This window comes from Podarcis vaucheri (genome assembly GCF_965113315.1).
Source record: "Podarcis vaucheri genome assembly, chromosome: 8".
Classification (NCBI taxonomy): Eukaryota; Metazoa; Chordata; class Lepidosauria; order Squamata; family Lacertidae; genus Podarcis; species Podarcis vaucheri.
This window is the reverse complement of record NC_138766.1, coordinates 32,771,988-32,796,074: the sequence shown is the minus strand read 5'-3', so window position 1 is coordinate 32,796,074 and position 24,087 is coordinate 32,771,988. Positions and strand designations below refer to the sequence as shown.

The 24,087-nt window shown below is 40.2% G+C and overlaps 1 protein-coding gene across 5 annotated transcripts in view; it reads right to left on the bottom strand.

The window, feature by feature from the left end:
* ATXN1 (ataxin 1) overlaps nt 1–24,087 on the bottom strand; it is a 142,189-nt gene that overhangs the window by 89,264 nt on the left and 28,838 nt on the right. Inside the window, exon 2 of one of the 5 annotated variants that reach the window (XM_082234326.1) lies at nt 19,146–19,177. The exons of the other annotated variants lie outside the window; for them this stretch is intronic. The gene's annotated coding sequence lies outside the window, so the exon portion shown is untranslated. The remainder of the gene's footprint in view (nt 1–19,145; nt 19,178–24,087) is intronic. 5 annotated transcript variants of the gene reach the window in all.

Here is a 24,087-nt window from a genome sequence, read left to right as displayed (position 1 = left end):
ATCATGGTAAATAACATCATTCTTCCAACCTCTCTCATTTGTAGTAGCAAAGCTGAGCAGAAAACTAAACTCACTCTGTTTTTATTTACCCATGAAGCACAAAGTGCTTGATAAATTTTTCTTTCCAACTATCAAGCAATCCTTTTGTAAATGGAGCAACAATTCACAGAACAAAAAGTCCAGAACTGATCAGCTCATGTTGGTGAACAAAGGGTTCCAGGATGAAGCTTGTAGTTATTGTTCCCATCTTAAACACAGTACAATGGTACCTTGGGTTACAGACGCTTCAGGTTACAGACTCTGCTAATCCAGAAATAGTACCTCAGGTTAAGAACTTTGCTTCAGGATAAGAACAGAAATTGTGCGGCGGCAGCAGGAGGCCCCATTAGCTAAAGTGGTGTCTCAGGTTAAGAACAGTTTCAGGTTAAGAACGGACCTCCAGAATGAACTAAGTTCTTAACCTGAGGTATCACTGTGTGTGTGTGTGTGTGTGTGTATTCTCAAAGGACAAACCAAGGAGAAGACAGAAATGGCTGAGGAACAAGAAGCAACTATCTCCCCGACATCATTTAACTTGCCTAAGCAGGAACAACTGTGCAGTCAACACACACTATAACTACAGGTTCCAGCTATGCTGTAACCACAAAAAACAGAAAGATTGCTTCAAGTTCAGAAGGCAAGAGCATTCCCAGGAAGACACTGACACCCTAAAATTAAGCACATTACTTATAAAGAAGAGATTGTTCTTAAATGCTTGTGATTCTAATGCCTCCCCCCACTTCTATGTGATATATAATGAGACTCACAATTGAATGTTCCTTCATACAAAAGAATATTATTATTTAATTTTTAAAATAAAAGATCTACAATTGGCATGACATAAGACTCTTTGTATAGACAATACTATGCCACGGTAAGCCACCCTCATGGAAATTTGATGTTACTGAATCTAGGTAACAGATTCTCATCTGCTGTTAAAGCCCTAATACCACTGTTTTGTTTCAATGGAAAATATGGATGGGCCACCAATGGTTGGCACTGGACTGACTCAGAAATAAACTGAGCAACTCTAAATTAGATCTGACTCCTCAGTTTTGAGTTAGGGATCACTTGAAAGCCTTAAAGAACCTTGCCATCAAGTGACAGCTTTATATGGTCCAGAGACATCTCTTCTAGCAAAACATTTGAGGTAAAGAGGATGCACCCACACAGGTGATGGGAAGAGGTGTTCTCACAGAGGACTTTGGGCAAGAGAATCCTCTTGAGAATGTGACTCTCTCCCCACCTGTGATTTTTGCCACTGCAGCCTCCTTAAATCTATCCCTACTCAAGCCAATGATCAAAACTCCATTACTCCATTATGTGGAATATGGGAGAAGCTAACTCCATGAAAATCTCAGGTTGTAGAGAAAGTCCACCCTCTGCAGTAGAAGCTGTTGCTCCAGGGGCCCACTGTAGGAAGTGGGCTTTCTCCCCCCAGAAGAGGTTTTCGTATGTGTAGGTATCAGAGGCTGTCAGGCTTCCATGCTTTTTTGTGGTCCCACTGGATGCTGGTGGGATCTCTCCAGGCTGAGTAGCTGAGCGCTTAGGTCTAGATGGGTGCAGTAACCTGGAAATTCCAGTGTTAACCATTCCAGTGTAAAAGCAAAGACTGAAAATAATTCTGGGGCTTACATTTCTTGCCTCTTCTTCAAGGCAGGTGTCCATCACCAGCCTTTATATTTCCAAATAATACATTTAGAATCATGTTGAGCAATTCATAAGCACTCTTAACTTTACAGTACTTCATAAGTAGCTCACTTATAGCAGCAATTTTCACAAAAGGAAAAGGCCAGGAGCCGACATGCTTTCTCCCTGCCTCACGTAATACAGAATGTTGTTGCTGATATTATTTATTAGCTGCTTTAATCAAGGAAATAACAAAGCAACCTACAAAAACAATAAAGATACTAAAAGCAGTTACAATAAATCTAAGCAACAAAAACTAAAACCAAACCCATCTATATTAATGGTCTACCACAGGGGTCAGCAAACTTTTTCAGCAAGGGGCCGGTCCACTATTCCTCAAACCTTGTGGGGGGCCGGATTATTTTGTTGCGGGGGGAGATGAACAAATTCCTATGTGCCAGAGATGCATTTTAAATAAAAGCACACATTCTACTCATGTAAAAACACCAGGCAGGCCCCACAAATAACCCAGAGATGAATTTTAAATCAAAGGACACATTCTACTCATGTAAAAATATGCTGATTCCTGGACCGTTCATGGACCGGATTTAGAAGGTGATTGGGCCAGATCCGGCCGCCAGGCCTTAGTTTGCCTACCCATGGTAGCAGATTCTGACACACCAAGAGAGGCCACAAATATTTAAAAACCCTTCAAGTTAAGTGCCAAAAGCTTGAGTAAAAAGAGAGGTTTTTGCCTAAGACCTAAAATGAAACCTGGATGCCAGGTGAGCCGCCATGGGGAGAGTATTCCATAAGCAAGGAGTCGCCCATTGAAAGGCCCATTCGCTTGTTACCACGCCCTGAATCTCACATGGAGAAGGACCTCAGATGACAATCATTGAATCCGGGGCAGTTCATATGGGGAGAGGCGGTCCTTGAAATATTGGGGTCCTGAGATGCATACGGCTTCAAAAGGTCAAAACCTGCATTTTGAATTAAACTCAGAAACCAACTGATAGCCAGTGCAGTTGGGCCAAGATTGGTGTTATGTGCAATTAAATGGATTGGCAGGAGGTGCAAGATAATCTAAGTGAAGCACATCTTCTCACTATTTACTTATGGAAATCATGGTCCCAAGATGTGGTGATGGCCACTAGGGAAGATGATTTTAAGAATTAGAACAAGAGTGGGGAACCTGTGGCCCTCCAGATGTAGATGTACTCCTAACACCCATTAGCCCAGTTACCATGACCAGTGTTAGAAACTGAGATATGAAAGCTAGGAGCTAAATGGCACCTTATGGGCGCAACAACAGAATGTCTAGGCGCACTTTTTAAAATAACAATAATACAAAGCTGAAAATAAATGAACTGCAGCTAAAATATTATGTTCGTTTTTCACATGGTCTAGTCCTTCCCCTACCCCCCCCTAATATCTTCAAGAGGGCCTCTTCTCCAGTCTTCAGAGAGTAGCTGCAGTTTTAATGTGAAATCTTAGGCATAGTACTGCACCCAGAGCTCAGAAACTGCTCACGCTAATGAAATTCCCTGTCACAAAATGCACCTAGAACAATGGGAGTTTCAAACACTGACCATGGCCAATGGTCAGGGATAATGAGAGCTGCAACCCAGCAACATCTTGGGGAAGGGCATAAATTATCCACTCCTGTGTTACAAAAACTGAGGATAGGTCCATCAACAGCTATTAGCCACTACAACAAAATAGAACCTCTTTTCCCAGAGGCAGCATACCTCCAAATACCATGTTGGGGACAAACTGGAGAAAGCAGCTTCTGGATTCATGCCCTGCTTGTCAGCTTCCATAGACTCCTGGTTGGCTGCTGCTAGAACTCTGGACCAGATGAACTTTAAGAGCTGCTCTTCAGACTAATGTTCTTATGTTCATAATTTCAAAGTTAAGCAGCAATAAAGGTTAATAAATAATGGTGGAAGACAATTTGCACAAACTTCAACACTGCTTGAAGTTATTTTGACAAGAACATAAAAGACAGCATAAATTATACCAATTAATACTACACTGACAGAACTTTTAATGCAGAACAAACAAGAATTGTTTATACAGATTATTCAGAAAATAGAGAGGGTATGCTTAAAAGAACCAGTCATGCCCTGCTTAAGAAGATTATGAGAAAGTGTTGATTGTTTTCTGCATACAAATGCCATATTAAGATCAGATGGTTGGCCTGTTGTCATGAGCCTAGAAGCAAGGCCAGATTTATTTGACCAATGCAGTCTAGTAAAGTGCTAATATTACACAAAAGGAGTACGACAAGGCTGTATACTGTCTCCCTGCTTATTTAACTTATATGCAGAATTTATCATGCGAAAGGCTGGGCTGGATGAATCCCTAGCCGGAATTAAGATTGCCGGAAGAAATATCAACAACCTCAGATATGCAGATGACACAACCTTGGTGGCAGAAAATGAGAAGGAATTAAAGAACCTTTTAATGAGGGTGAAAGAGGAGAGCGCAAAATATGGTCTGAATCTCAACATCAAAAAAAACAAGATCATGGCCACTGGGCCCATCACCTCCTGGCAAATAGAAGGGGAAGAAATGGAGGCAGTGAGAGATTTTACTTTCTTGGGCTTCATGATCACGGCAGATGATGACAGCAGTCACGAAATTAAAAGACGCTTGCTTCTTGGGAGAAAAGCAATAACAAACCTAGACAGCATCTTAAAAAGCAGAGTCATCACCTTGCCAACAAAGGTCTGTATAGTTAAGGCTATGGTTTTCCCAGCAGTGATGTATGGAAGTGAGAGCTGGACCATAAAGAAGGCTGATCGCCGAAGAATTGATGCTTTTGAATTATGGTGTTGGAGGAGACTCTTGAGAGTCCCATGGACTGCAAGAAGATCAAACCTATCCATTCTTAAGGAAATCAGCCCTGAGTGTTCACTGGAATGACAGATCCTGAGGCTCCAATACTTTGGCCACCTCATGAGAAGAGAAGACTCCCTGGAAAAGACCCTGATGTTGGGAAAGATGGAGGGCACAAGGAGAAGGGGACAACAGAGGACGAGATGGTTGGAGAGTGTTCTCGAAGCTACCAGCATGAGTTTGACCAAACTGCGGGAGGCAGTGGAAGACAGGAGTGCCTGGCATGCTCTGGTCCATGGGGTCACAAAGAGTCGGACACAACTAAACGACTAAACAACAACAACAACATTACACAATGCTAAGTATTTATTATGGATTACTTTGCTTGTCTACCCCACCTACCACAACACCACTTACTTTCCTTTCCCATTAGACCTCACCAAACCTCTGCAACTTGCCTAGGCCACCCACCTGCTCACCTCTGCCTTCAGTTCCCCCCTCTCACCTTCTAATGCTGCTGAGAGCTCAGTCTATTGTAAGGGTGTAGCTTGCAGCAGCACCTGCTGGTAGCCAGGCAAAATGCTGCACGATGCCAGCCTGACGTGTTTATTATATGCAATATATTTCTGTCCCACCCTTCAACAAGTTCACAAAAAGTAGTTGTAGCAAGCAAGGTTATTATCTTTATACATGCTCTTAGGATTAGTAGAGATGTAGGAAGCAGCCTTCCCCAAGTGAGACCATTGGTCTGCCTAGCTCTGTATTATCCATGTTGACTGGCAGTGGCTCTCCTGGGTTACAAAGAGGACATGTTCCCAGCTATACAGTGGTACCTCAGGTTACATACGCGTCAGGTTACAGACTCCACTAACCCAGAAATAGTGCTTCAGGTTAAGAACTTTGCTTCAGGATGAGAACAGAAATTGTGCTCTGGCGGCGCGGTGGCAGCAGCAGGAGGCCCCATTAGCTAAAGTGGTGCTTCAGGTTAAGAACAGTTTCAGCTTAAGAACAGACCTCTGGAATGAATTAAGTACTTAACCCGAGGCACCACTGTACATGGAGATGAAGCTGAGACTCTCTGCATACAAATCAGATGTTCTATCACCAATAGTTTATTGCAAGAGGTCCTATATTGAGAACTATGAATTGATGTAGACAACGGAAACTGTATTTATGAGGTTTTAGCATTGCTCCTATCAGAGCAGTTCATGTCCCTGAGAAAAATATAATATTGGGAGGGGGGAAAGTCTGGTGATTGAACTCCTGAGTTAATGCATTTTTGGCAATCAGCCATGAATGGGTTAAACTTGTATATATCAGAAGAAAGACACACAGCAAAAAAAGAAAGAAACAGCAGCAGCAATGTGGGTCAAAAAAGCTAAGGAGAGGACACCCTTCAGGTGAGGTGTGTGTCATCACAGGAAAGGCCCTCTGCTGCACATCTCTAATGATGAGACACAGAGAAGAACCCCCTTCAAAGACTTTAAGGCATGAGCAAACTAATATAGGTAGAGGCATTCCATCAGGTATTAGGGCCCCAAACTATTTAGGGCTTTAAAAGTGAGCAACAGCACTTTGAATAGGGCTCAGAAGTGAACAGGCAGCCAATGGAACACTTTCAGAATTGATGTAATACAATTCCACCCAGTTGAATCAATTAACATTCTAGCAGCTGCACTTTGCACTAATTGAAGCTTCCAAGTTGTCTTCAAGGTCAGTGCCAGCATGCAACATATTACAATAATTTAATTGGGAAATTACCAGACCATAGGCCTCTGAATCAACACTATCCCTTTCCAGGAAGAATTGCAGCTGGGGTACCTGCTTGAAGCTGAAAGAAGGCACTCCGCACCATTGTTTTTGAACTACAATTCCCATCATCCCTGACCACTGGTCCTGTTAGCGAGAGTTGTAGTCCAAAACAGCTGGATACTTAAGTTTGGGAAACCCTGCTCTAGATAAACCATTAGTGTCCAACTCCTTCTGGTTCTAAAACTGACTCATATAGACACTTACAACATTTTCCCACTCCTAGGGTGCATGATCACATACGAACCAGAAGTATTTCATGAAGTACTTTACAGTGAGTTCCATGGCCACCAAAACTATTGAAGCAGTCATAGGAATCACTGCAACGCAAACATGCATTGTTGGTTCACCTGGCAATTTCACACAACCACAGGGGCACATGTCCCCAAGCAGAATCCCATGGACATCAATCTGTGGCAAAAAAAACCATGCAAAACGGCATGGCAGAAACATGGTAGATGTTGCGATTCATTCCAGCATGGCAGCCTTTTCTAAAATACCGTAACTATGGTATTTTTTTTAAATGTTTGTTTCAACTCAATGGCACTACCCATCTTCACATAAAAGAACATGACTGCTAATGGATCTCAAAGAAATGAACTGATAGGTTGTGACACTTTTTTCAAATCTGCACGTCAACCTGTTCAGAACATGACATGGAGGAATGTTGTTAAAATGACTTTTTTCCCTTTAGAAATAGCAGAGATAGAAAGAACTTTAACAAAAAATATATCTATGTTGCCTACAAATATATACGTGCTACATTTTCCTCCTAGCAGAAGTTGAACTTATTCCAAACTCAATGAAGGAATCTTTTTGTGAAAATATTAATGCAAACCCCATTAATCACTTCAGTTTCTCAGAAGCCATTCCAAAACCATTCTGATGGGATAAAAACCTTTGAAATGATATTATTCTGCCTACTCCCTTTATATTTATGTATAAAATGCATTTTCATTCAAAATAGAAGACAAAATTTTCAAATTCCTGTTCAAATGATCAGAGCTTCCAATTTTCTTTTTAGAGACATTTAGACATATTTATGAGGTGACAAGACTGAATGGAAGCTACACTGTACAAACAGAAGCCCAGGAGGCAAGCATAAGATTGGCTAGGCCGGGAGCCAATTCATATTAGAGATTCAAGAACTCACAATATCTCTTTAGTTACCAATGGGTCTTGAGCCAGAGAGCTTCACATAGTTCAAGCTGCAGGGTGCAAGACTCTTCTTTCCTACCAAGCAGATGGTCAGTGCTGAACAGAATTGGTCTGTTCCTAATGACCGAGGGAAGGATGCACTTGCAATCCCACACTCTAACACACTTCTTATCAAACACATTATTAGCACCATCAATGTTGACAGTATGTACTCATAGACACAAACACACACAGAGACTCCACACACAACCCGTATCTACCACATTTTGCGTGCAGAGGACTCATCTAGAAGGGAAATCTGTTCATATATTGCCTATTTTGCTAGGTTAAAACCCTTTAAAAGTTGTCCTAGACCTTCTGACCTTTGTTCATCAAAGCTGGATGATTTGTAACCTCTCTTGAGAGGCCTAGAGACATTCCATGCACTTATTTACTCACCATGTCTGCCTGAATAATCTTCTTTTGAATGCTCAACTTTATTTTCAAATATATCTGTATAACATCTGATCTTTTGACCTGGAGGAGGAGGATAGTGAATATTCTCCAGGATTCTTTTTTAAGGTTTTCCATTAAAAAACAAAATTCCACCTTGGAATGTATTTAGTTATGGAACCCCTATGGCTTTACAGTGGAACCTTGGTTCTTAAACTTAATCTGTTCTGGGAGTCTGTTCAACTCCCGAAACCGTTTGAAAACCAAGGCGCGACTTCCAATTGGCTGCAGGAGCTTCCTGAACTCAATCGGAAACTGCATTGGACGTTTGGCTTCTGAAAAATGTTCGAAAACTGGAACACTTACTTCTGGGTTTTCAGCGTTCAGGAGCCAAAACGCCCGAGTACCAAGGCATTCAAGAACCAAGGTAAAAATGTATATATTTTTTAAAAAAATATTTATTTGGGTAATGTATATCCTGCTTTAAAGCGTGTATGAATTTTCAAGTGGTTCACAATTTAATACAGAGTTATAACTACATTTCAAAAAGTCAACAGTACACCACTAGATGAAGTAGCAAACAAAATGCCAAATAAAATCCAAGTTAAAAAACAAAACCATCTTGCTATCTGATTCATCATTAAAAGCACAGGAAGAAGTATATATCGCGAAAGTTATATCATTAAGCTCCATCCCTGGTTGTTGTTTTTTTGTTTGTTTTTTGTTTACTGATCTCTGGAACAGTTACACTAATGACACACGACCAAAAAGCAAAGTAACTGCTTTTGGTTGGCATGCATATCTATGGTATGACAAAGCTAATAGCGCTTTTAAAAATCATATTGTTAGGAAAGCACTATATAATGTTTGGACAAGATATAAAGATTTGTTGGAAAACAAAACCCCTAGATGGGTGTCACCAGTGGAGGCTAAAGCAGTGAAGAAACTCAATATGGAGGTCGGATGGCCGAAGTATTGGGAAATTTTGGAACAGGATGGAGATAAGTTTAAACTACAAAGCCAGGAGAAATTGAAACATAAAGTACAAAATTGGTTTCAATACCGTCAAATAATGGAATTTTTTAAACAGGATAGGAAAATTGGCTTCCAGGTGGAAAAATCAAAACTAGAAACTGAGTTATTAGAACCCAATACTAAGATTTGATCTAGAATGTATAACTTGTTGCTGAAATGGAATACACAGGATGAAACAGTCAAATCGGTTATGATCAAGTGGGCACAGGACGTTGGGCATAATATCATGTCAGCTGACTGGGAATGGTTATGGAACACCGGTATTAAATTCACGGCATGTAATGCATTAAAGGAAAATATTATGAAAATGGTTTATAGGTGGTACATGACCCCAGTCAAACTGGCAAAAATATACCATTTGCCCGATAATAAATGTTGGAAATGTAGAGAGACTGAAGGTACCTTTTATCACCTCTGGTGGACGTGCCCGAAGATCAAGGCTTTCTGGGAAATGATCTATAATGAAATGAAAAAGGTACTTAAATGTACTTTTCCTAAAAAGCCAGAGGCCTTTCTCTTGGGCATTGTCGGCCAATTGGTGTCTAAAGGGGATAGAACTTTTTTATGTATGCCACAACAGCAGCAAGAATACTTATCGCGAAGTATTGGAAGACACAAGATCTACCCACTTTGGAAGAATGGCAGATGAAAGTGATGGACTATATGACATCGGCTGAGATGACGGGCAGAATCCGCGACCAACGAAAGGAGACGGTGGAAGAAGAATGGAGAAAATTTAAAAGTTACCTTAAGGACTATTATAAACTCAATGAATGTTAAAGTGTTGTGGTTTTCAGAGACAAAGGGTTACAGTGATATAAGGTCAGAATATAGAGAAGACTAAGATGACAGAGGTTCGAAGTAACAATTGGGAGTTGCTAAAAAAAAATAATGGACATTGGGATGCAGAAAGGGGGGGGGAGGGGAAGTCCAAGAAAAGAGGTTTATGAAAATATGCTATGAAACTATACGTGTATGTTTGTCTTTTTAAGTGTTTGTTTGTTATTTAAAAACTTTGTAAAACCAATAAAAATTTTATAAAAAAAAAAACAAAAAGCAAAGTAACTGCAGTGATGTGTTTTATTGGATGCTTTTTATTTGAAAGAAACACTGCCGGTTTTCCATTAGTATTGCTAATACCTGCAGTACCACATACATCGCCAATAACTACAGTGGTTAGCTGTAATTGTTACATATAGGAGAATTCTATGATACTTAAGAAGTGAGGCTACAGCACCAGTTACACAACAAACCCAGGGCTATTTTTCTAGATAAAGAGGTACCGGAACTCACCATAAGCCCCTTCCTCGTTCTCTTACAATAGCAATGGTGTCCATCTGAGAGGTCCAGGAACTGGGTTCCTATTTTCCATATTTAATGCTTCAGAGCATTACTGGTCAGCAGTGTAGCTAGCTGCTTGGGCACCTGGGGGTAGGGTAAGCTGGGACAGGGCATGCTGCATGGAGGGCCGCTGCCGCCTCCCCCACAGCTGTAGGGCGCATAAAAGGACCAAATTCTTTTGTTGTGTGTGCACAAGGTAGTTTTCCAGCATCTCAAAGTTCAAAATCAGTTTAGTGTATGTACACATGTTGCAAGTCTAGTAACTTTACCCTAAAGCAACAGGAAGCCACAGCAATTTAGAATTGTTGCCTTGAAGGGTAGATCTAGGGGCAGATTACCACCGCCCATGGTGAAACAGATACTCCAATCCGTGATTAAATATGAAAACTAGAAATGGTAATGAGTTCTGAAGTTATGGGATTTTGTGCATGTGATGTAGAACATTTAAAAATTATGCTATCTTACTCAGTATGAAACGTATATTTTGAATGCTGATTGAATTGCCTGAACTTCATTCTTCTATTAACTGTTATCAGTATAAGGGCATTTTAGCTTTTAAGATGCTTGTTTTGTTCCTAGCGATTGGCCATGATGTTCAGTCATCTGATCTCTCTCAAGGTCAATGTCTTCAGTAACTTGATAAAGATTACATCATTCCCCTCTATCTATCTGTAGGGCAATTACATCACTGATCAATAATAGTGGTCTGTGCTTACTATTCGCATATTCATATTATAAGAGTGCATTAAAAACGCAAGTACTGCATTTACAAAAAGCAACATATGTGGCTCACAAATAATCCATTTCTTTTTCAAAAGGAGGTATATTACAACAAGGTAAAAATTATTTTGCCATTTGTGAATAAATAGGTGTAAATATAAAAACAGAATGCAGTTCGCTCAGAATGAATTGCCTATAGGCTTGCTTAATGATCCCAGGGATAATGAGAGTTATTTAAGAATATTAACAGGACTCAACCTTACACCAGATTTATTTAGATGGGTGCGAGAATTCTGCAGCAATTCCATCTGCAGTTCCTATTATAACTTTTTTAAAGAATTGTGGAACATGTATCTAATTCCATCCACATGAAAATTGTTCCCCTGCCTTACTGTATTAACATTTATACTGCAATATAACATAACACTGCTGGGTCTACCTGCTGGGCTGGTATGCAAACAAACCTGCCATGACTGTAATGAACGGCCAGTGATTAGTAGGATTTATCAGTGTGCTTCTGTGAGTAATCCCATGCTTACTCAGTCTCTTAGGTAGTTTTCTTCAAACCATTTACCAGATAATTTAAAGTAAGATTCTTGAGGGCTGTGGCCTTAGGAATCAAGTTCGCCTTTGACAAAATGTTTGAAACCAGTTTAGCATTACCCAGCCAACATTCTCACAGATGACGGAGTCTAAAAGGTCAAGCTTTGGATTCTTTAAACATTCTCCTATGATGTCAGATTCTCCTCCCACTCCACAATGAAGCTTGCAGCTTCTTGACCCCAACCACAGCTTTCTTCAACCCACCTCCACAATAACCTGTTCATCACACCTTAGCGGTGTATCTTACTTTTCTCCCTTCAGTCACTCAGGCCCATTATAAAGGTGCAGAAATGGCACACACACTGCAGTCTCTCCCGGTTGCTGCACATCTGCAAGTGGAGAATTTCTTCTTTCACCATTTCCCTGTGGTAATATACCTGCCTGCACATGAAAGGCTAACAAGACAGGAAGAAGGTAAAGTTGAAATGGTTTGACTTGACATTGTAGCTTTTCATAGGAGGAAAACCTTTTACAAAGAACATTCAGATATATGATTGCCCTATCTGCAATCTAAAGTGGTAAAGTCCTCGAAGGTCTGTATCACATGTTCTACTTGCATATAAGATCTGTCCTCAACAATGTCTAGAGATGGCTATTATACTTTCTGACAATCTACTTACTTGCTCACACCTTCAGGTTTATCAAAGCCAGGCAGGCAGAACCTTTGGTTCTCCAGATTTTGATGAACCAAAACTTCCACCAATCCTGTCCACTGGCCATGCCTGCTGGGTCTGATGGGAGTTCACGTCTCTCATACCTGGTCTAAGAACCCACCAATTGCAGATCTAACCCTAAAGTCATATTTTAGCTTTGCACAATAAAATAAAGTTGGGAGTGAGTGAGGAAATAACACAAATGCATTGGCAACAAGCCCCCTTTGCAAGTATTTCAAACCAAATGCTCAGACTACTTTTTACACTGCTAGAAATTTAATATAAACTAGGAGGTTCTTTGACCCAACTTATGAAAGGCAAACTTCCAAAGCTTCAAGTACATGTTCGCCAAGATCTAGCAATAAAAGATGGAAACCATTTCCTCTAGACAAGTCCTTCTGAGATTAGAGCAAATGTATTCAGGACTATAGAAATGGAGCTAACTTCAGCTCTAGGGAAATTAATGTGAGATGTATCCTTCAGAACTTTCTTTTTGCCCACAATGCTGCTGCCGCTGCTGCTGCTGCTTCTTTAAAAAAACATATCAAAGTGAAAAGCAAGTTCCTCATAATTATAGGACATTATAAGGCAATTGCCACAAATAACCTGTCTGTGCAACATGTTGTATACTTCATAAAAGCAGCTAAATACGTTAAGTGCTACCTCCATTTCATGACTGCTAACTCTTTATCACTGTCTCAGAACCCAGCAGTAGTCTGTGGAGGAGGAAACATGTCAGTGTAGCACATTTCAATCCTGGTGCAAACAAATTTATTGTGCCTGCTCCTGAAAATCAAACTGCTATCTTCCTCTAGAAGCCAAGCCTAGACTTGCAAGGTCTAACTATGTTTTCCTCCATCCCTGACATAGAAAGGAATACAACTGGAGGGATTGGTATCAAATAAAAAACTGCATCTAAATGAGAGATGAACTATTAAAACGTTAAGGATAAGGTCAGAAGAACAAAAACTTGAAACCCCAAACGAGTGCAGTTAAATATTTGGGTTATCTCATAGCAAGTAGGCTCATCCCAGAGTCTGCTAGTTATTTCTGTCCTCTACATCCTTAAAGAGACCTTTAGTCGTCTGCCTCTCCCCTATAGCTCATCATTTCTCACTTTTTTTTAAAAAAAGAAGTCTTTCAGAGAATTACATGGTTGTACAGAACACTTTTTAAAAATCTTCAGGGTCTTGCAGTCAATGGCTTGCACTGCAAAGTAATGACTTTGAAGTAATATTAAGAAGTATGGCAACTCTGTCTGTGGCGTTTGATCTGTAATAGCTATTTCACATGTGCAAGTTGTCACCTAGTGTGGATCTCAATGACCGATTTTGTACTCAGTGGCTGACGGTAGTGTGCAAACTAGCCCGAAAGGAAAAGAAAATCCAAATAATTTCTGTATTTGGAACACAGCAGTAAGGAAACAGGGGCATGTTAGCCAACCACCAATCATTGGTTTAATTTGGATTCCAGGCCCCTCATATATTTGAGTACGATGATGGTTTATTCAGTACATATGGCTCCACTTCAAAGCAATGCAACAAAGATGATGCAGCATCTATACCTATTCCCAATGCATTTCAGAGCAAATAGTGGAGGGTCAGCTGCTAGTGAAATCTATTTCTCACACCCTGACTCCAGAAAACTTATAATCAAAATTCTGAATCCAATAACCATATTCTGTACCTATGTGGTGCTAGGTAAAATCACAGAATGCAAACAACTTTGGTAAGATCCAGAAAAGGGAAAGCTGTTGGGTGGGACTTCTCTGCGTGAGGTGGGTTAGCTTCATATATACACTGAGTTTCTATGGTTATTCAATGGTGTTAATGGGAGTCTGGAGAGGCCAGATTGAAGGTGGTGATTCAAACCATCCATTTATTGTTGACAAAAGGAGTAGCTCCCTGCCCTTGCAGGGAGATGCTTTTGTAACTATAGTACAGGGGTCAGCAACCTTTTCCAGCCGTGGGCCGGTCCACCGTCCCTCAGACCATGTGGTGAGCCGGACTATATTGGGGGGGGGGTTGAACGCATTCCTATGCTCCACAAATAACCCAAATATGCATTTTAAATAAAAGGAGACATTCTACTCATGTAAAAACACGCTGATTCCTGGACCGTCTGTGGACCAGAGAAGGCGATTGGGCCACATCTGGCCCACAGGCCTTAGGTTGCCTACCTCTGCTATGGTATATGATTGAGCTGCTAGGAACTGAGTGCACTTTAATATTTAACCTCTGTGAAAGAAGTGCTATGCACTTTATTTGTTAACAACGCCATGTACTTGCTGGTTATATCACTCTCACTATGCAAATGCACTGGAAATGTTTATCACATCTGATTATGGCTTATTTTATTGTAACTAACATTTTGATGATTGAAAGTTTATTTTATAATCAGAAGAAGAAGAAGAGAAGAGTTTGGATTTGATATCCCGCCTTTCACTCCCCTTCAGGAGTCTCAAAGCGGCTAACATTCTCCTTTCCCTTCCTCCCCCACAACAAACACTCTGTGAGGTGAGTGGGGCTGAGAGACTTCACAGAAGTGTGACTGGCCCAAGGTCACCCAGCAGCTGCATGTGGAGGAGCGGAGACACGAACCCGGATCCCCAGATTACGAGACTACTGCTCTTAACCACTACACCACACTGGCTCTCAATTTAATCAATTTAATATGTTGCAATATCCATATTAACAGAATGAATTTATTTATTTAGATGGCCATATTATGTTTTGCAATGCATTAGCATTGAGACAGTTATTGTGATGATGTACTTGATTTGTATTTTTGCTGTGAGACACTTTAGCCACATTTACATGAAAAAGCAACACTCCCACTGAAATAATAAAATCAATCAATCAAACAAACCATGGTACTGTTGAATGCTAGTAAGGTCTTATTTCCCTTTGCTGTCACATATTTACCTAATTCCTCCTCCTTACATGTGTACAGGTGATCCTCCAGACAATTCTTTGTAGTACCCGAGGTCTTGTTAGAATCCCCAGATTTACAGATTTACTCTTATCAAAGAGGTAAGAGCTTACTGAAGCATCCATTTCAGAACAAAGTTGATGCAGCCCACAAACTATCATTCAGCATCCACGATGTTCATAAAAATGATATATGTACAAACTGCATCACTTATGTGCAACTGGAATATGAAAGTCAGCTTTAACTCTATCCTATGATATGCTTGTAAGGTGACCCTCGCAGGAATGAATGCTAACCATCAACCACACTGAACTCTCTAGGAGCTTTCTATATATTTCCGTCCATATATTTCTCTCTTCTTTCAAAATCCTTACAGTGTTGCTGATTTGCAAGTATTTAAGAAGAACCAGTCCCAGAATATTTCAACTGTCACTAAAGGTGAACTTATCTCCAGTTCCATTCTTGGATAAGGAGCACCCCATGTGAGCTATAAAGCATGTTCAAAGTTAGTCAATGCGTTTTTGTGCACATGTAATTATGAGTTATTTGAAAGAGCTCTTATTTGCACGTCTTTATTCTACTTCCTAAGGCTCAAATTAATGAGAAGCAGGATTCATTCAGAAACCACTTTATCTTAGGCTTTGAACAAAAAAGGTGATTTTCATGTTGCTAATGAAGTATTCAGGCCAAGAATTAGCTTTTACATTTTTGAGGGTGCCAAGTATTTCTGAGACAAGTGAGATAAATTAAGTATCTGCGAGGGAGCAGAGCTAGTGCTGCAAAGGGGAAAAAAATGGCTTTAAAAATGAATATATAAATAGATTTCATAGAATCATACTTTTCATATAACCAATACCTGTTCAGGGTATTTAATGGGTTATTCATGATTGGAAAAAAGTGAATAAAATGCATACCAAAGTCAGAACAGACTGTTTTATCTGTTAGCATCAATTATGTTATAAGCCCTTCCTGAACAGATTTAGGTGTCTCTTATGTCAGTGAGGGCTTGGGATCATAGCTTTACACGGTGGTATTAATAAAGTATGAACGTACAGGACAGCAGCATCACTGCTTGTCCATTCTGTCACTAGTCCATTTGAATTGGTCCTTGCTTCAATGTGTTTAGTATTTAAAAATTGGGCCATGTATCCAAAGCACTCAAATAACTATGGCTTCATTATATCACCTAAACCACCCCTATATCAGCAACAATTCTTGAGAATTCCCCGCCTGAAAAGATAAAGGAGATTACTTGGAACTATGTCTCATCGTATAATATCAGGCCAAATTTATTATAGCTGAGCATCAGATCCACTTTCAGACACTAAGCATGCCAAGTAATAAGGAAAAGTGGGTTGAAGTCAAATAAGGTTTCCTTAGTGTATGCCCCATAGTTGGAGGGCCTGCTATGTAGTCAGATTTTTAACAGCCGTGTTATAGACCAATTTGATCTATGTGCATATTTGATCTCCTGCATGTACATCAATGGAGCAGACTGCATAAATTTGGCCTTGAAAACCTTAGCTTCTGGCTATTTCCATCAGAGTTAAAAGCACGTGTACTGACCATAGATGTGCAAGAAACATCATATTCCAACTATTAGGACCAATTTTATTAGGACTGGTAAATTTGGTGCCAGATTTTAATACGTTAAGCTAGTGCAGCTCACTTTATGACAGAGAGAGGAAAAGAACGCTTGTTTTTGGCTGCTAGGATTCTGAAGTGGAGAAACTCGTTAGTGGAAGCCTGGCAAAAGTCTGTAAGGATACTGAAGGTGAGGAATACAGGGCAAGGGTAAGCTGATGAGACCCAAGATATGGGCTCATTTGGGTGCTCTGTGAGGAAAAAGGAATGCCTGAGGGGAATGGACTTTGGGGCTACACTAGGCAAGGATGCGAGGATGTCAGTATCAACATGGATATTTGTATTTCATGGAGGATAAGGTTATCAATGGCTTCTAGCAAGGATGACTACATGCTATACTAAGCTTCACACTAGTGGCCACTGTGGGAACCAGATGTTGGCCTAGATGAGACTTCGGTTTGATCCAGAAGGGCTCTGCTTAGGCGCATATCAAAAACTATTTCATGAATTACCACTGTTAAGAATGTAACTCATCACTGCCTGTACTTTTATGCATTTCATTTCCCCCTCCAACTTCATTTTCATTTTCCTCTGACTTCACTTTTTACAATCCTCCCACCCAACCATGTATATACGCCTGCAACTCAAGATGATGCTTCATTCATACGATGAAGAGGCGGCTGTCATCAGAAATGTGTTGGTCTTTAAGGCACCAAAAGCCTCTTCGTTGCAAATGAAATAGTTATAGATGCACAGTTACCAAATGTTGACAAACTGACGAGAAGTATCAGATGTAAAATTTCACCAGATTAAAAATAAAATGAATTAAGTGTTTGTGACAGCAGCTGAAAATTGCGGTTTTAATTTAAAGCCAGGGCCGGTGTGTTCAAATCTTGATTCAAAGTAATTAAGCCTGGATAACTTAACTAAATCCTGTACCCTCAATACAAGCCTGAAACTAAGCTACTGGTGCCAACTCCTAAGCAGAACTCGGCTTCATTATGAGAAGGAATCAGATGTCGTGAATAAGGACGGACCATGACAGATGCTCCTAAGCGCTTAGGGAAGGCAACAAGCTGTACTGAAGAAAACTAGAACAGCTTCACAAGAATGTTAGAATTTTCATTAAGAACACTGGTCACAAAACGCAAGTGTCAATAAATTGACTACAGTACGATGACAATTCTGGGTAAGGAAATACTGTCATGAGAAAGAATGGAAAGGTATACACTAGAGAGTCTTTTTAAGTACACTATAGATAAAACAGGACAAATGAGATGAAACAGGATGATTTACGGGCCAAGCAAAATGCGTGCTTTAACAATGTGTTTCCTATACTCTGACAGCTTATAAATTAGCCTTGCAAATGTGTCTCCACTGTTGCTCGACTCACCCGTCTGTTTGCATTTTGGAAGGTAAGTGGTACAACGACCAATATAAAAATGAAAATCACATTTAAAACTGCTAGCACTTTTGCAAAGCTAAGCACAGTCCGGTATGGTTTCAAATTGGATGGGAATTCACATGTTGAGATTCCTGCAATGCATGGAGTTTGACTAGATGAGCCTCAGGGGGGTTGCTTCCAACTCTACAGTTCTACAATTCTATGATTTAGAAAGACACACACCCTGTTTCTTGTGTCCTGCCCCCACCCCCCACAGCAAATCAGCATTTTAGCATGGTTTAGCTATTTACACCTTGAACCTGTGGATCTGTTTTAGTTGCAATGGTACAAGTAGCAGTAAAAACCTATGACTGGAAAGCAAGACAGAACTATATTGCTCCATGCTGCCTCCTAGGAAAAAGCAGCCTCCAACCATATTTTTTGCTTTTCCGGCCACTAACATCATTCAGACACAAACCCTGGTTTAGTTACAAGAATGAGCCTGTGTGAGCCCAACACACATCCCCTTAGTGTGGCCACAGGGAGGAGTTAGGAAGTTTTCACTAGGCGTTTACAGATGTGGTAGGGAGATGACACACTAACATCAGGCAAAATGACCTCCAGTTTGCTATGGCCTCTGTGAACTTGTTCCTGCCTTGTTGAAACACACTGTGGTTAAAACTTAGCATTATGTCTGAATGCAGATATTGCCTCTATGCAGTAGTCTGTATAATTGCACTTTTTTACCCAGTTTCATATTGAAACTTTACTAGCTCTTCTTCAACAGGCTTTGCTTATTGTAAACAAGTAAATAATGCAAGGGCATAGTTTTTCCAACACAGCACAACTGGAAAGGTTTTCCTTTGCAATTGTTAGCTCCAAATAAAAACAAAGGAAAGTTCAACTGCATCTTCAATGAAGAGACTTTTGATTAAATTACTGTAAACACTACGAACAAGCCACTTCAAAAATTATAGACGTACCTTGTTGCCGGCCCAAGTCATCTCCCATAATTCTAAAATAAAAATATAGTTTATATTATTTCTGGATTACTCTAGGAGATACACACACACACACACACACACACACACACACCAGTTGTTGCTGGTGGATTGCATCTGCAGATAATACAGTGAAGTATATTAGTATTTTTAAAGGATTTGGACTGAAACAAACTATGATTCCTGTTCTGGATGAAATGAACAAAATGCTATGTCTGGGATCATGGTTGGTTTCTCCTCTAAACTAGCAGAAAATAGTAAAGGGATATGATTAGCATGTGCACAGTAAACCATGGTTTATGGCTTAGCAATATGCGTGAATGGCAGCTACTCTCTCTCTAAACCTCAGCCCCTTGGGACAATAATTGTTTATGTCAGTTGTAGAACTGCAACAAGATAATGTCTGCAAAGCACTCTGAATATTCAAAAGCTGCAGCCAGGTACAGAACACTGAAGCCAATTCATTGAGTGTAACACCTGGATGAGCACATGCAGTATTATGTCTGTGCTACTGGCTGCTGTTCAGCTACCATGTTCAAAGTTTTGTCCGTGACATATATAATCTTGGCACTACCTTACTTGGAAGGCTGCTCAACTACTTGGGTCATAGAAGAAACACTCCTAGTGGTGCTGTACCCTACAGATTGTTGTAAGGCAAGCAAGCACTTTCTATGGTTGTCCTTGTTGTCGGGATCCCTCTTCCACTCAATTAGCGAGTTGCCATCAGTTATGCCTCCTGAAAATGTATTAATTTTTTGGCCTAAGCCTTTCCCAATACCTAAGGTTTGATTTTTTTTAGCTCCATATCTTTGCACTTCAGTCACTGTTTTTTATTAGTTATGTTTTTATGATGTGTTACAATTTTGTACCATGTTTGTTGTTGTTTTTTGGTATGTTGTCCTCAGCTTAGATTTTTTTTTATGTTAAGCCGTCCAGAAATTTTCTAAATAAAGACTTTATATATAAAAATAATTTTAAAATTACATTTTAAATAATATGCACCAGTTACTAACAGATACATTAATCAGGTCTGATTTTGAACATTAGCCATTAAAAACATTAATTACTGTATGTTGATAAAGCAGTTGCATTAATTTGCCAAAATATCAATTACAGTAGCAGCTTGTGTGGTGGGGTGGAACTGCTCTGCAGTCACTAAAGCTTATCCGGGTTGGGGCAGGGTGATGGCAAAGTCATAGCAAAATGACACACCAGCAGAGCCAATCCATTGTGCCATACTGCACCAGCTACTAAGGATCAATTACATCTGTTTTCACCATAACTCTCAAAGAATAGCAGAAGGAATACTGGACATGAAGATCTTTCTCATAAGGAATAGCATTTGTTTCAACTGTGAAAGCACCAGCTTGTTCATTTTTGGCCTTAACTCAGTAGATTAAGGATCACATATTTAAACTGCATCTTATTTTCCAGGAACAGTAAAAATGAAATTCAGCTATAGTTAATCTCTCTCATTAGCTAATTTTACCTGTTAGCTAGAATTTGCTAAACTCTCATTTATTATAATAGTAGACCTACAATAACTTTTAAAAGCAAAGACTCTGACAGGGCAATCCTATTTATGTCTACTCAAAAGTAAGTCCCACTACTGAATTGGACCTACTCCAAGTTAGGTATACAGGTTGCAGCCAGAACAGCTTTCTTGATACCTATTGGAATCTCATGAATTCTCTCTCTTAGCCAAAGTATACTAAGGGTGGAATTCAATATTGCACTATTACGATTGTTCTGTCAGCGCAAGCATTTCTGCTTGCCAGAGGAAACCATCTCCTTCCTCCTCCACCCACACATTATTCTAGGGGTTCTCCTGACCTTGCAGAGCAGATCTGGGGGAGGCGCAAGTAATGGAGAGGGAAGGAATCCTTGTGATAACCATTCAGCTAGTGTGAGTCCTTGTGATGGCTTTGGATAGTGCACTAGGTTAGTTGAATCTGGCCCATACTTTATTATTTATATATCTATCTATCTAAATGTATATAGCTGCCCAACAAAAAAAAAAGTTCCCTCGGCAGCTAATAAGACAATATTTTAAATACAATCTATAATCATTATAATTGACATGGGGACTCTGTGGCATCCAGATACTGTTGGACAACAGCTTTCATCAATCCCAATCAAAACGTGTCTGTCAGGGATGATGGAAGTTGTAGTCCAGAAAGTTCTGTAGGGCCACAGATTCCCCATTTCTGATATAATCATCAACAAATAATAGACAGCAAAAAAAAAATCCATTTTCTTGCAACAAAGACAACATACACAGTATACAGCCTGAATGAATCTACACTAGGTCACAACAGTCTAAGATAAATTTGAACACAGTTTTAAAAACTGGGAACTGGGTGAATTAAAAAAGGTCTCCACTTTAAGCAGAGGTTGGATGCTCATCTGTCATGGATGCTTTTGTTGAGATTCCTGAATTGCAGGGGGTTGAAATAGATGATCCTTGGGGTCTTGTCCAATTCTATACTGCTGAAAAGGCCAAGAAAAGTGTTAAGTGAGCCTGTCGGGGGACGTTATTCCACAACCAGAGTGCCACCACCAGAAAGGCCCTCTCAGTGGTAGTCTCTCTCCTCACCACTGGGTGAAGGCACATGGAGCAGGGCCTTAGAAGAGGATCTTAAGGTTCAAGCAGGCATGGAGATGATATTTCAGGAAACCTGAATCCAAGCTCTTCAGAGTTTTTAGGTTAACTTATACCTAATGCCAGAACTATAAATTGGGGCCAGAAGCAATCTGAGAGCTAATATGGTCCAAAGAAGCAGAAACCTGAAATATGTTCCAATTAGTTTTTGTGCTACTTTATATTATTAAACAAGTAAATGCAAATTCCTGATGCCATCACAAAATTTAAAAGGCACACACGCTTCTCCACACACACACACATATACTAATCACCACATCATGCACTCTATTTTTAAGAGTAAAACACTGTAGAAAGGAATTTTATTTTTATACTCACATGCCACCCACTTCTAATTAACATCAATCTGTCTTCTGTGAACAGTACATGTTGCAAATATGCGTGGCCTTGTCTACACTAGGGTATTTTGGCAAAATGTTCCGCAGTGTCGCTAAAAATTGATGCTGTTTTACCCACTGCTGCAGACACTAAATTAGGAAATGCACAAATCCTCATTCATATATGGCATTGTGGATTAGCAATAAGATGGTTCTACCTTTCTAGTACTGTTTATACTTACGGACACAATCCTATTGTGATAGTCCCCTGCCCCCTTCCAGGCACGAGTGCCTCTCAGCACTAGCTGGCTATTTTCAAGAAAAGAGCAAAATAAATGCATAGTGATTTATACGTTGCTGCTCCAAATGCAAAGGAGGCAGTAGCTAAAAGTACCAAGAGGACACCCTAAAAAGTTTCATCAGAGGGAACAGAACCATGCTGTGTGGAAGAGACTAAGACTGGACTGCACACTATTTGTTAATATGACAAAGGAGGTACTAGCAGACTCTTGCACTCGTATGTTGGGTGCCATGAAATACAGGAGCAAGGAAGAGCTTAGTCATGTGTCCAAAAAAGAATTTCAAGCAGAGATCCCGAGTCAGTGTAGATGGAGTGCTAGAGCTGGATTGTGGAGTCCCAAGTTGCAAATCCTTGCTCGGCCACGAAGCTCACTGGGTGATCTTAGGTCAGCCTCTATCACTGGCGTAGTGTGGTTTGCCAGCACCTGGGGCTGATAGGCTGGAACAAATGGGCAATAGCTTGACAACCTATCTGAGTGGCAGTTGTGGTGCCCTGTGAGCATTGAGCACGGCAGAGAGTGGGACAGGGGACTGGTAGGAGTGAGTATCTCCTGGCAAGGCACCCTGGCAACCAGCTATTGGCCAAATCCGCTCCTCAGTCTTCCCACACAAACACTGGGAGATTTTCTGTGTGACAGGCAGGGTGCATTATTTTTTATTTATTATTACTACTTCCTTTTTTTCTTTTGTAATTTTGTGCCCCTAAGAATTTTGCACCCAGGGCAACCGCCCCATGGCCTCACCCACATTATGCCACTGGTCTTTATGTCTCTCTCTCTGTGTGTGTGTGTGTGTCTCTCTCTTTCTCTCTTCCAGCCCAATTTACCTCACAGCTTTCCTGTGAGGATAAAAGATAAAATAGGGAAAACACATGTATACTTCCCTGAATGGATGAAGAGTGAAATATAAACACCCTCAGATAGAAATTATCTGATTCTGAGTATACCTTTAAATTAGCACACACACACACTTTAAAACAGTACAAGCTAACAACAAGGTAGCTTTACTACGTTGCAAAATCACCAGCTTTTGTACTAGAAGAACATTTACAGGAACAGCCAGCTTGAGTTTATTATTACCTAGTAAATACCATAACTGACTCCAGATGTTGACCTTGACTTAAAAGCATTCAGGCCACACCTTTTTACATGTACACTTCCAAAGAAGTAGTAACTAGTACTGTATCCCACCAAACATTGTTTAGACTTGGATGCTTTAAAGTAGAGAATCTCTGTCTGTCATATTGTGCTTCCCAGATGAAAACGGGAAAACTATGCTCTCTTAAACTTCACCCACTTCAAAATTTTAGCACTGTAATGTTCATTCCAGACTAGGGAAAGGCAGGCCTTGTTGATCTTGTAAACAGAGCATAGATTCCTAAGCAGATCCAGTTTAGAGGATTGTTTTCTAGCAGCCTTGATGAATTACCCATTTTGGTTTCACAATGTGCACCCAATGAAATCATTCCATGTGTGAGCCCTTGGACTCAAAGCCTTACATACAGAATGACCCAAACACCAATGAATTTTTTAAAAAAACAAAACCCTGGAAAATATCAAGGGCTTTCCCACTGGAAAGAAAACATGGGCCCATCTGGCATTAATAGCCTTTAGCCTTTTTAATTTTTCCCACTGATTTTTCTGGT